Genomic DNA, 14727 nt, shown 5'->3' with positions numbered 1-14727 from the left:
ATGCAAATAGGAGCCACCTTTTGCAGGTTCTTACACTAGTTTACCAACATCTCTAGTTTTTAAGATTTTTGAAAAAAATTTCAGCAGGCACGGTGGCTCATGCCTGTAATCCCAACACTTTGGGAGACTGAGGTGGGTGGATTGCCTGAGGTCAGGAGTTCAAAACCAGCCTGGCCAACGTGATGAAACCCCATCGCTACTAAAAATGCCAAAATTAGCCAGGCATGGTGGCAGGCACCTGTAAGCCCAGCTACCTGGGAGGCTGAGGCAGGAGAGTCGCTCGAACCCAGAAGGTAGAGGTTGCAGTGAGCCAAGATCACGCCATCGCACTCCAGCCTGGGCAACAAGAGCAATACCTAGTTTCAAAAACAAAACAAAACAAACAAACAAAAAAACAAACAAAAAAATTCATACTTGGAGAGAAAAATAAAAGTAATAAAAAGGTAGAAAGCAAAAAGTGACTTCTTCCTTCACCCCAGTTCCCTGGTTTCTCAGTTCTCTCTGAGGTCTGCCTTCCAGGTCAGCCCACACCCATCCAAGCATATATGCAGGTCTGTAACTTTGTGGAATTTCATGGTTGCCCTGGGTTTTATGGGATTGCCTTACTGAGTATAAGTTAAATCAAAGAAAATCAGAGTTGCAAGTAGAGCACTGGCCAGGTGGTGACCTCAGCATTCTTTTTCATCTCTCATTCAGGCTTTTGGAGATTTCATAATACATGTCCTTGGCTTTCCTCCCCTCCAATCTAAAGCCTCCCAGACCTCTACACCTGACTGTGGCCTTTTGTTTAGAGCCTGTATTTAATTCCAGCCACATCTCTTCACATAGACTGGGCACTCAGTTACAAATAGAATTGATCACTTTCTCTGAAACCTACTTCTCTTTGCCTCTTCCCAGACTCCCACTTTTCTCACTCAACCCCATTGGGAATGTCATTCTTTTTCTCCTCCCTCTGCCTCATGGCTCTGCTCCTCCAGTTAGTCCAGTCCAGTAATAACTTGAATCTCTGGAATGTGTTTTTTTTTCTTTTTTGAGACAGGGTCTCACTCTGTTGCCCAGGCTGGAGTGCAACGGTGCAACCTCGGGTCGCTGCAACCTCCACCTCCCGGGTTCAAGCTATCTCATGCCTCAGCCTTCTGAGGAGCTAGGGTAACAAGCATGCATCACCATGCCTGGCTAATTTTTTTGTATTTTTAGTAGAGAGAGGGTTTTGCTATGCTGGCCAGGTTGGTCAACTCCTGGCCTCAAGTGATCCACCCACCTCAGCCTCCCTAAGTGCTGGGATTACAGGTATGAGCCACTGTGCCCAGCCCCTCTTTCTCACCTTTTTCCACTGATCTCGTTAGTTTTATCATCACCACTCACTCACTCTGTACCAGGCATTCCCCTAAGTGCCTTATGAATGTAAACTCATTTTATCCTCACAACAACCTGACAAGGTTGGTACTATTATTATACCCATTTTACAGATGAGAAAACTGAGACTAAAATAGTAAGATCTCCATTCCCTAACTTCCCAGACTCCATTGTGCCTCCTGTACCTATCTCCTTCTGTGGCCTCTGCAGCATTAAGATCCAACTCAGCTGTTACTTTCTCCAGGAAATCTTCCCAGAGTCCCTACTATTATCATCATAATTTCAGACTTTTAGTCTTTCTTCTCCCATGAAGGGTTGTCAATTAACATACTGCCCCCAAAAGTTGCATGGTTCATATTTACACTGAAAAATTATTTATTGAAATTCCAATGTAACTGGGCATCATTATCTAGATTTGCTAAATCTGACAACCATCCCCACCTCAAACCATAAACAATTTGACAGCAGGGCTTATGCATTTTTACTTTGCACCCGCCCACCCTCAGGAGCTGGCAGTGTGTGGAGCAAGTGGGTACTCATTCTGTTCATTGTACTGAATTGAAGTCAGGTGCTTAAAAGAGGTTTCCGGCTGAGGCAGAGAATTGCTTGAACCTGGGAGGCGGAGGTTGCAGTGAGCCAAGATTGTGCCGCTGCACTCCTGCCTGGGTGGCAGATTGAGACTCCATCTCAAAAAAAAAAAAAAAAAAAAAAAAAAAAGGAGGCTTCCTTTGTCTGCTTTTATCATCCTGCCATAAGGAATAGTCTCTTATGTACTCCCAATGCACTAGACACAGTGCTATGTGCACAGCAACTAAATCCAACACAAAACTGAGTTCAGTTTGCCCATCTATAAAAAGAGAATACTGTTAAACACCCACCTAGTAGTCTTTCTTCTAGGCTACTTGTGAGAATCAAATGTGACAAAGGAGGGGCAATGGTGCTTTGTAACTGCAAAGTGCTGCTGTGAAGGATGACTGTCACCAACACTGGCAGTTCAAATTTAGTGATAGGGAAATAGCCTGTATCTAATTCAGTTTTTCAATAGTTTCATATATTGAGAGCTACTGATAGTTTGCTAAGGAATAGCATGGAATTTGGCAATCTAAGAGCCAGGGTGAAGTGCAAGATCAGAGAAGGAGGGAGAAGGAATTGAAAAGATGAGAAGAGCCAGGTGGTCCCTGATAGCCAGGAAGATGGTAACAAGAAGAGCAGAGGGGAAGTATCCATTGGAAACAGTAGCAGGTACTGCCTAAATACTGCCCTGCTAGGTGTCCACGCAGAAACCCCAATCCACAGGGACCCAGGCTGATGCCAGGAAGTTCACAAAAGATTGCCAAATGGCTTTCCATGTCGTTTTTCTTAGTACCTTTATTAGTTCGTTCTCACACTGCTATAAAGAACTACCCGAGACTGGGTCATTTATGAAGAAAAGGCTTAATTGACTCACAGTTCCGCAGGCTGTACAGGAAGCATGGCTAGGAGGCCTCAGGAAACTTAGAATCATGGTGGAAGGCGAAGAGGAATCAAGCACGCCTACACCACGCCGAAGCAGGAGAGAAAGAATGAGGAGGGAAGCGCCACACACTTATTTATGAAGAAAAGGCTTAATTGACTCACAGTTCCGCAGGCTGTACAGGAAGCATGGCTAGGAGGCCTCAGGAAACTTAGACTCATGGTGGAAGGCGAAGAGGAATCAAGCACGCCTACACCACGCCGAAGCAGGAGAGAAAGAACGAGGAGGGAAGCGCCACACACTTTTAAGCTGTCAGATCTCGTGAGAACTCACTCACTCTCGTGAAAACAACATACGGGAAACTGCCCCCGTGATCCAGCCACCTCCCACCAGGTCCCTTCACCGGAACATGGGGATGACAATTCGAGATGAAATTTGGGAGGGGACACAGAGCCAAACCATATCAGTTTGTTTCTTTAAAGAAAATCGGCCGGGCTCGGTGGCTCAAGCCTGTAATCCTAGCACTTTGGGAGGCCGAGACGGGCGGATCACGAGGTCAGGAGATTGAGACCATCCTGGCTAACACGGTGAAACCCCGTCTCTACTAAAAATACAAAAAACTAGACGGGCGAGGCGGCGGGCGCCTGTAGTCCCAGCTACTCAGGAGGCTGAGGCAGGAGAATGGCGTGAACCCAGGAGGTGGAGCTTGCAGTGAGCTGAGATCCGGCCACTGCACTCCAGCCTGGGCGACAGAGCGAGACTCCGTCTCAAAAAAAAAAAAAAAAAAAGAAATTGCCTTCCTTAGGAACAGAACAAAACTGAAAATTAGCAGAGTGAAGTTCAGGTTTAGCTAGGGGCATGAGATTATTTTCCCTGCGGGAAATTCCATTGTCATGCTACTTATAATGTGGTCCCAGGGGGGCAGCATCTGCCTCACTTGAAAACGTGAGAGATGCAAAATCAGAATCTACATTTTTGGCAAGATCCTCAGGTGTTTCACATAAATATTAAAGTTTGAGACTCTCTTCCACCGTCTGAATCCCAGGTGATGTTAGTTCAATTAACATTAAAACTGATGCCTCATGCTCCACACAGTTGGCTAAGATACTGGTTTTCAAAACTGGCTGCACATTGGAATCATCTGAAAAACTTAAATATTAATACCTAGTCCTACCCTTACAGATTTTGATTCAAAAGGTCTAAGGTGTGGCTTGGACATTAGGATATATATTTTTTCCCTGTCTATTTAAGTTTTCTCATGTTGTACAATCAACACGAGATTTGGGTGAGAAAGAGAAAGCCAAACCACATCAGTACCATTTCACCAGTTAGGAAAATAAGATCAAGAACAGTGAAATGCTTTGTGTAACTTCTTCAAGGCTCAGACATCCTTAAGTTAGGACTGAAACCAGCCATCTCTCTCCAAGACCTGGGCCAGTAGAAAGGTTTCTTCTTGGTTTCAAAAGGAAAAACAGAATAGGATGCAGAAATACAAAAATACCTTTTTTTTTTTTTTTTTTTTTTCTTGAGGCAAGGTCTAGCTCTGTCACCCAGGCCGGAGTGCAATGGTGTGATCATGGCTCACTGCTGCCTTGACTTCCCAGGCTCCAGGGATCCTCCCACCTCAGCCTCCTAAGTAGCTGGGACCACAGGCACATGCCACCACACCCAGCTTATTTTTGTGTTTTTGGTAGAGATGCGGTTTCACCATGTTGTCCAGGCTGGTCTCAAACTCCTGAGCTCAAGCCATCCCCACCCTGGCCTCCCAGAGTGCTGGGATTACTGGCGTGAGCCACTCAACCCAGCTGCCCACTGACTTTAATTATACCTTCTCCGATCTCTTAAGATTCATTTGGAGAGTTGCCCCTAATTCATTGAACCAGAATTTTAAGGATTTAATTTAACTGGGAACCAGCAAACTCAAAGTGAATGAAAAAATGTTCTTCAGAGGTGGAAAGATGGTGGGTAGCTAGTTTATGCAAAGCTCTAAATTCTTGGAAGATCATTAGAAAAACTTTGCCAAATGGCCACTTCTGAGGCTGATCCCGTGCTCCAAATCCATTTGGGAGGTAGAAGACCTTGAATTACTTGGTCTCTATTTATATAAACACAGCTGGTCAATCAAGTAATTGTCTTAATAATCCAAAAAAGCATCTAGACATTTGAACTAGACATTTCCAGTTGCATATATGGACTTTTAAACATAAAATTGTCTCAGTTTTCTGTTATATTTTGAATGGATCCTGCTTTGACTTTATTTTTACAAATGTGCCAGTAATTTAATTAATTTAATTTATAACAGAAGCACATACAAAGAGAATAGCTTCCTTCTCCTTTACATTGTCATTCTTTTTACTTGGTGAAAGCCTGGTGCCAGAATCAGCTTTTTCCATACTTAATGTGTTTTTTAACTACCTTTGAAATCAAACACAGGCATTAAAAGGGATTTAACATTCACTAATGGGATGCCACAAGTCCTAGCTTGTTCTTATCCCAGGTGGCCTCTCACTTCTTCTGGGCATAAATTATTTGGGAATCAGGCGCTTTCTCATTCTCAACATCCATTTTTCTCTCTTATGCTTAGCTTCATCTATATTGGCAAAGTGAAGTGCACAATTCAGACGATGACCCAGATAATGCAACCAAAATTGCCCTTACAGGAATTTTATTTACATATTCATTTAAGTCTCTTAGACTTGAAAGCAGGGACTTACTTTTAAATCTAAGTGACCTTGACAACCACCTCTGTTGGGTAAACTATGGCAGATGGAGTTTTGCTGGAACAGAATCTGGACTGCTAAAGCCAAAAGTATTATTATTTATTACCTTTTGTGTGCCTCAGGCTTCTCGTTATAAAATTAGGATCACAACTCTTACACTGCTGAGTTGTTGATGAGATTAAATGAGATACTAAGCATGAAAATATCTGCATACAGTACATATTTAAAAACACACATATCTGTACATATGTACAATATGCATTGCCTGTTGATCAGGACATTTACATTACACTTTACAATTTATAAAACACTTAACCTACATTTTCTCCTTGATCTTCAAATCAGTTCTGGGAAGTAAGGACAGGTTATAACCAATTTACAAAGAAGAGCCCAAGGCTACATGAGTTTAAATGGCTTGCCCAAAACCACACCACTCGTCTGCACTGATGTGTACAGCCCCAAAGCTCTCCACGGTCCACGGCCTCCTACGCTGGCTCCTCATGCTCCACACAGGTGGCTAAGACACTGGTTTTTTTTTTTTTTTTTTTTTTTTTTTTTTTTTTTGAGACGGAGTCTCACTGTGTGGCCCAGGCTAGAGTGCAGTGGCCCGATCTCGGCTCACTGCAAGCTCCACCTCCCGGGTTCGCCATTCTCCCGCCTCAGCCTCCGAGTAGCTGGGACTACAGGCGCCCGCCACCACGCCCGGCTAGTTTTTTGTATTTTTTTAGTAGAGACGGGGTTTCACCATGTTAGCCAGGATGGTCTCGATCTCCTGACCTCGTGATCCACCCGCCTCGGCCTCCCAAAGTGCTGGGATTACAGGCTTGAGCCACCGCGCCCGGCCAAGACACTGGTTTTCAAACTTGGCTGCACACTGGAATCATCTGAAAATCTTATAAATATTAATACCTAGTCCCACCCTTAGACATTTTGATTCAAAAGGTCTAAAAATCTTTTGATGTAAAAGGTGTGGCTTAGACATTAGGATATATATTTTTTCCTATCTATTCATTTAACTTTTTAATTCAATTTTTTATTATGAGATTACAGTAAAGTCACATGCAGTTATTAGAATTAATACAGAGAGGTCCTACGTACCTTTCACCAGTTTCCCCCAATGGTAACATCTTGCAAAACTGTAGTATAATGTCACAATTATGATACTGGCATTCATATAGTCGAGAAGAAGTCAACAGTTCACCACTACAAGGATCCTCCCAATGTTCTTTTTATAGCCATATCTACTTCCCTCTACCCACTCAACCCTAACCCTTGGAACAACTAATCTGCTCTCCATTTCTGTAATTTTGTTTTTTCAAAAATGATACATAAATGGAATTACACACTATGTAACCTTCAGGGATTGACTTTTTTCTAGCACCATAATTCCCTGGAGATTCATCCAAGTTGTTGCATCTATCTATAGTTTATTCTTCTCCAGTCCTCATGGGTGCCTCTCAGTAAGAACTGGAAAACCTGCTTTGTTTTTTGAGACAGGGTCTTGCTCTGTTGCCCAGACTGAAGTGCAGTGGCACAATCAGAACTCACTGTTGCCTCAAATTCCTGGGCTCATGTGATCCTCCCACCACAGCCTCCCATGTAGCTAGGACTACAGGCATGCACAACCATGCCTGGCTAATTTTTTAATTTTTTTTTTTTAGAGATGGGGTCTATGTTGCCCAAGCTGATCTTAAACTCCTGGCCTCAAGCAATCCTCCTGCCTTGACCTCCCAAAGTGCTGGGGTTATAGGAATGAGCCACTGTGGCTGGCCCTGCTAGAAAAATTTGAATCCACTACAGTTTAACCATTTACCCATTGAAAGATATCTGAGTTGTGTCTAGTTTCTGGCTATTATGAACAAAGTCATTACAAACATTTGTGTACAGGTGTTGTGTGAAGATAGGTAAGTTTTCATTTCTCTGGGAAAAATGTGCAAGTGCCACTTGTAGCATAGTAGTTGCATGTTTCATTTTTGAAGAAATTGTCAAACTGTTTTCCACAATAACTGTACCATTTTACACTCCCACCAACAATTTATGAGTGACCCAGTCTCTCCTCATCTTCATCTTCACCAGCTTTGGTGGTTTCTTCTTTTTTTCCCATTCTGATAGATGGATAGTAAGGTCTCATCATGGTTTTAACTTGCATTTCCATGGCTAGTGATGTGGAACATTCTTTTCATGTGCTTATCTGCCAACTATATATCTTTTTCGGTTAAATGTCTGTCATGTCTTCTGCTCATTTTTTAAATTGGATTTTTTAAACTGTTAGTTTTGAGGGGGTCTTTAAAAATTCTATATACTTGTCCTTTGCTGGCTATATTTAACATATATAGTTTGCAAGTATTTTCACTCAGTCTGTAGATTTTTTTTTTTAGCTTCTTTTTTTTTTTTTTTTTTAAGATGGAGTTTCACTCTTGTTGCCAAGGATAGAGTGAAATGGCCTGATCTCAGCTCACCGCAACCTCTGCCTCCCAGGTTCAAGCAATTCTCCTGCCTCAGCCTCCCGAGTACCTGGAATTACAGGCATGCGCCACCATGCCTGGCTAATTTTGTATTTTTAGTAGAGACGGAGTTTCTCCACGTTGGCCAGGCTGGTCTCGAACTCCCAACCTCAGGTGATCCGCCCTGTTTGGCCTCCCAAAGTGCTGGGATTACAGGCTTGAGCCACCGCACCCAGCCTTTGTAGATTGTCTTTTTTTTAGCTTCATTTAAAAAAATTAATAGATTTTAGTATTAGTCCATTTTCATGCTGCTGATAAAGACATACCCAAGTGTGGGAAATTTACAAAGAAAGAGGTTTAATTGGACTTACAGTTTCATGTGGCTGGGGAAGGTCTCACAATCATGGCAGAGAGTGAAAGGCACTCCTTACATGGCAGTGGCAAGAGAGAATGAGGAAGAAGCAAAACCAGAAACCCATGATAAACCCATCAGATCTTGTGAGATTTATTCGCTATCACGAGAGTAGCATGGGAAAGACCAGCCCCCATGATTCAATTACCTCTCCCTGGGTCCCTCCCACAACACATGGGAATTCTGGGAGATAGAATTCAAGTTGAGATTTTGGTGGGTACAGAGCCAAACCATATCATTCCATCCCTGGCCCCTCCAAATCTCATGTCCTCACATTTCAAAACCAATCATGCCTTCCCAACAGTCCCCCAGAATCTCAACTCATTTCAGCATTAACCCTAAATTCCACAGTCCAAAGTCTCATCTGAGACAGGGCAAGTCCCTTCAACCTATGAGCCTATAAAATCAAAAGCAAGCTAGTTACTTCCTAGATATAATGGGGGTACAAGTATTGGGTAAATACAGCCGTTTCAAATGGAAGAAATTGGCCAAAACCAAGGGGTTACAGGGCCCATGCAAGTCTGAAATCCAGCAGGGCAGTCAAATTTTAAAACTCCAAAATGATCTCCTTTGACTCCAGGTCTCACATCCAGGTCATGCTGATGCAAGAGGTGGGTTCCCATGGTCTTGGGCAGCTCTGCCCCCATGGCTTTGCAGGGGACAGCCTCCCTCCCGGCTGCTTTCACAGGCTGGCATTGAGGGTCTTCAGCTTTTCCAGGTGCACAGTGCAAGCTGTCAGTGGATCTGGAGTCTGGAAGATGGTGGCCCTCTTCTCACAGCTCCACTAGGCAGTTCCCCAGTTGGGACTCTCTGTGGGGTTCTGACCCCACATTTCCTTTCCGCACTGCCCTAGCAGTGGTTCTCCATGAGGGACCCACCCCTGCAGCAAACTTCTGCCTGGGCATCCAGGTATTTCCATACATCTTCTGAAATCTAGGCAGAGGTTCCCAAACCTCAATTCTTGACTTCTGTGTACTTGCAGACTCAACACCACGTGGTAGCTGCCAAGGCTTGGGGCTTCCACCCCCTGAAGCCACATCCTGAGCTGTATGTTGGCCCCTTTCAGCCACTGCTGGAGTGGCTGGGACACAGGGCACCAAGTCCCTAGGCTGTACACAGCATGGGGACCCTGGGCCCAGGCCATGAAACCACTTTTTCCTCCTGTGCCTATGGGCCTGTGATGGGAGTGGCTGCCAGGAAGTTCTCTGACATGGCCTGGAGACGTTTTCCCCATGGTCTGGGGGATTAACATTAGGCTCCTTGCTATTTATGCAAGTTTCTACAGCCAGGTTGAATTTCTTCCCAGAAAACGGGTTTTTCTTTATTATCGCATAGTCAGGCTGCAAATTTTCCAAACTTTTATGCAAACTTTTATGCTCTGCTTCCCTTATAAAACTGAATGCTGGCCGGGTGCAGTGGCTCACATCTGTAATCCCAGCACTTTGGGAGGCCGAGGCAGGTGGATCACGAGGTCAGGAGGTTGAGAACACCCTACCCAATGTGGTGAAACCTTGTCTCTACTAAAATACAAAAATTAGCTGGGTGTGTTGGCATATGCCTGTAGTCCCAGCTCTTTGGGAGGCTGAGGCAGGAGAATCGCTTGAACCCGGGAGGCGGAGGTTGCAGTGAGCTAAGATCATGCCACTGCACTCCAACCTGGGTGACAGAGCAAGACTCGGTCTCAAAACAACAACAACAACAAAAATAAACAAACAAAAAAAGCAACAACAACAACAACAAAAACTGAATGCCTTTAATAACATCCACGTTAGCTCTTGAATACTTTGCTGTTTAGAAATTTCTTTCACCAGATATCCTAAATCATCTCTCAAGTTCAAAGTTTCACAAATCTCTAGGGCAGGGGCAAAATGCCACCAGTCTCTTTGCTAAAACATAACAAGAGTCACCTTTGCTCCAGTTCCCAATAAGTTCCTCACCTCCATCTGAGACCAAAATGCTATCAGCATTTTAGGCAAAGCCATTCAACAAGTCTCTAGGAAGTTCCAAACTTTCCCACATTTTCCTGTCTTCTTCTGAGCCCTCCAAAGTGTTCCAATCTCTTTCTGTTACTGAGTTCCGAAGTTGCTTCCACATTTTCGGGTATCTTTTCAGCAATTTACTGTATTAGTCCGTTTTCATGCTGCTGATAAAGACATACCTGAGACTGGACAATTTACATAAGAAAGAGGTTTAATTGGACTTACAGTTCCACGTGGCTGGGATTACAAGTGTGAGCCACTGTGCCCAGGCTATAAAGTTAATTTCTTAAAAAGACCTTGGGGCCAGGCGCGGTGGCCCATGCCTATAATCCCAGCACTTTTGGAGGCCATGGCTGGGCAGATCACCTGAGGTCAGGAGTTCGAGACCAGCCTGGCCAATATGGTGAAACCCCATCTCTTCTAAAAATACTAATATTAGCTGGGTGTGGTAGCAGGTGCCTGTAATCCCAGTTACTCAGGAGGCTGAGGCAGGAGAACTGTTTGAACCCGGGAGGTGGAGGTTGCATGAGCTGAGACTGTATCATTTCACTCCAACCTGGGCAACAAGAGCAAAACTCCATCTCAAAAAAACAAAACAAAAACAAAAAACAAAAAAGACCTTGGGCAAATAACTCTTAGGGCAAACTTGGTAACAAACATTTTGGGGAGAGAGATCAGACTGCCTGGACAGTGAGGAAAACAGGATCTTGACATGTGGAAGTGGTAGGACTTCACCACTTGATGTCACTCTAATGCTTATGTCTGTGGAAGGTTCCAGCAAGACAAGTCTCTTCTTTGCTAAAAGATTGGCATTTTTAACTTTGAAACCTCAGGATAATGACTATGAAATTATATCAAATTTGTTGTGCATGATTTGAAAGCAATTTTTATATGTAAATTTTTCTTCTTGGAAAAGAGATTGATAATTTTCAGAAAGGTAAGTGACAAGGGCAAAAAGGCATTGTGGAATCTCAAAACTTTGATTTAGCACAAGACTTTGGTTTATCAGATAGGTGACCTTGCACAAGACTCCTAACCTCTCCAGCCCTCAATGTCCTCACCTGTAAAATGGGGGGAAATACTGTAATGTCCATCTCACAGACTGGGAATAAATGAGTTCATTTGGCATGTACTAAGCACCAACTCTGTGCCATACTCTGCACCAGACTCTGAGAAAACTAAAATGAGGGAAACACAGTTCCTGCCCTCAAGAAGCTCTGAGTCTAACCTTAGGGACAAATATCTAAAAAGTGAATATATAAGATAATGGTCAACAGACACTCTTTGGTCTCTGCCCTTCAGTGTAGTATGTTATCTGATATCCTCTGGTACCTTGATAAAAACTCTTCTTATGTAGTTTTTTCATAAGGAAAAAATGAATTGTTGGTCTTAATATTTCAATTAAAAGAGGCCTCCCTAACCCCAGTCTCTTCTCCATGCAAACCTGCTCCAGAGGAATGCTGTTGTTGAGAAGGAAATTGACGCAGCTAGAATGCTCTCCATTGCAGGTAACAGACACACAACCCTAAAGGACATGAATGATGAAGTTGAATGCATGGCTCACAGAACTGAAATACCTGGGAGTGGGTTCAAACTCTAGGCATGGTTTGATTTAGAGGTTCATTTTGTCCCCAGGGCACCAGCTTTGTTTCTCTGAGCTCCACAATCCTTGGTGGGTCAGTTCCAAGCTGGCTTCTTTCCTAGTAACAAATGCCACAGCAGTGCTAGGACACACCCTTCAACTTCACATCAAGCTTCCAAGTAAAAAGCATAGGATTCACTCTCCAGGACTCACTCTACTGAGATCGCATGTTCACCCAGAACCAATCATTATGACCTAAGAGATGGATGTTCTGATTGGCTGAGCCTAAATCACATGTTCTGCCCTGGTGCTGGAAAGGAAGTCAGTCCTGGGTCACATCCGATGCCCATGCAGAAACCAGGAGTTATGGAAAGGGATAAGAGGAAAGTTGGAGGCATCAAATATTCCACCTCGGGAATATGAGCTAGTTCCAAGTGTGATTTCTGGTCTGGAGAAGGGACAAGCGGGTGGAGGTGGGGCTCCTGGTGTGTTCTTCATAAGCTTCCCTCCTCCTTTTCCTATACCAGCACCATCTTTAGAGAGAGAATTCAACTTGTTTCTTCCTAAGAAACATACCTGTAGAGGTGACCAGTGTGCTCACCCCTCTCTGTGAACATGGAAAGCCTCAATTCTTCAGATAGAGACCACGGGCACCACCCCTCCTCAGCCCATTCCCACTCTCCCACACTACACTCCTATGTCTTTGCTGCCTGGAATTTCCAAGTTGCAAATTCCTGCCCATTCTGCAGGACAGGAAATTCCTACCCTTGTTTCTTTCCTTGGTTCCCACCTCCACTCTCTTTCTTCCAGAATCAGGTAGAAATGTCTAGTCCCTGTAGTTCCCCTACCATCCTCTTCATTTGCACTGAGCTTGTGCATTTATATTCTCTACTATGACTCCATGGACTCTGAGAAGGGAGGGGAGATAAACACACCGGGTCAGGGGGTCATCTTAAGCTAGAAGTCACTGACCCGTGTTTTTCCACCAAAAATAAATCTCCTGCTGAATCCTCTGGTTAGCTTAAATAGGTTCATGTCAGGGATCTAGCAATTTACTTACTGTTTTTACAACCCCTGCCACATGAGGGATGCTTTCAAGGAGATGACCAGGTAGTGAAGGGACTGAAGCTGTGACTAGAGGCAGGAGAAGGTGCTGAGGATGTGTGGGAGTGGGGTTCACATGTAGCACTTACTGTGTGATTTGGGGTACATCACTTTCCCTCTATAAGCCTCAGCTTCCCTCTCTGTATTTCATCAGGCTTTTTACGATCACTTGGGTTGCAAGCAACAGAAACTAATGCTAAGGAAGAAGTTGTGTTGAAGCCACAAATATATATGAAGACATCAGTGTGGCAGGGACGTTGGCAACCTGGAAAACGCAGCCCCACAGAAAAAAATTCACATTTAAGAAAACACTTGTACACTGTGACGGCCAAACAAAACGTCTGTTGGCCACCTTCAGCCTCCAGGCTTCCAGTCTGCAACATCCCTCTACAGGAAAGAGCCCAGGTTCCATGCCTGCTGCCAAGGCCCTGCTTGACCAGGGGTATTCAAACTCCAGGCTAGATGCCCAATTCTGGACAATGGGGAAGGACTAAAGAGCAGGGCCTTAAGTGATAATGACTGTGTCTGGTTCTTGCCCAAGTCTGCAGCCCCCAGCACTGGGTCCAGGACAGAGGCAGCCTCATGGGGTGCCCCAAATCAGGACCCTTTGCTTAAGGTAAGAGATGACTCAGCGATATTTAAGTCTCAGCCCATCCCAGACTATGCAGCTCATGGATGTCTGATCCCATAGATGGCACCAACTGGGTCGTGAACTCCATTGGAAGGTGAGGGTAGGGAAGGGAGCAGGAACCCACTCTTCTAAGTAGGCAGTTAGTCACCAGCTGAAATCTCACAAGCCTCCACAGCCTCTCCCTCAGCCCCAAAGCCAGTAAGTGGCCACCATGCCCAGCAACTTCTCCATTTACAGCATTCCAATGCATCACCACTACCTTCTCGCCACCATGAACACTTAGCTCAGACCTTCCCTCCCTATCAATGTGGTCCATTAGCTGTGTGTGATTGTCAAGGGTAGAGACTCTTCTGGTCATTTCTCAGTCCCCAGCACTGGGCCTGGCCCACAGTAGATGCATGGTAAGTGCTTTGGGTTGCTGACTAACCATTAAGAACCATGTTCACCCTTCTGGGAATAATCTTGATGTGGATCAGGAGACCTGGGCTCGACCACTGGCATTAGGCTGGCCCTCTCCTCTCTGGTCCTCAGTTTCCCCATCTCTTTTTGTTTTTCTATTTTTGGACATGGAATCTTGCTCTGTCACTCAGGCTGTAGTGCAATGACGTGATCTCAGTTCACTGCAACCTCCACCTCCTGGGGTCAAGTGATTCTCCTACCTCAGCCTCCTGGGGAAGCTGGGATTACAGGTACCCACCACCATGACCAGCTAATTTTTCTATTTTTAGTAGAGATAGGGTTTCATCATGTTAGCCAGGCTGGTCTTGAACTCCTGACCTTAGGTGATCCACCTGCCTCGGCTCCCCAGAGTGCTGGGATTACAGGTGTGAGCCACCACACCCAGCCCAGTTTCCCCATTTCTATAGCAGGGAGAGTACCTGATTTCTTTATTTTTTTTATTTATTTTTATTTTTTGAGACGGAGTCTTGCTCTGTCACCCAGGCTGGAGTGCAGTGGCCGGATCTCAGCTCACTGCAAGCTCCGCCTCCCGGGTTTACGCCATTCTCCTGCCTCAGCCTCCCGAGTAGCTGGGACTACAGGCGCCC

This window comes from Macaca thibetana, chromosome 15 (assembly GCF_024542745.1).
Source record: "Macaca thibetana thibetana isolate TM-01 chromosome 15, ASM2454274v1, whole genome shotgun sequence".
Classification (NCBI taxonomy): domain Eukaryota; kingdom Metazoa; phylum Chordata; class Mammalia; order Primates; family Cercopithecidae; genus Macaca; species Macaca thibetana.
The sequence above is the reverse complement of the archived record's forward strand: the minus strand, read 5'-3'. Positions refer to the sequence as shown.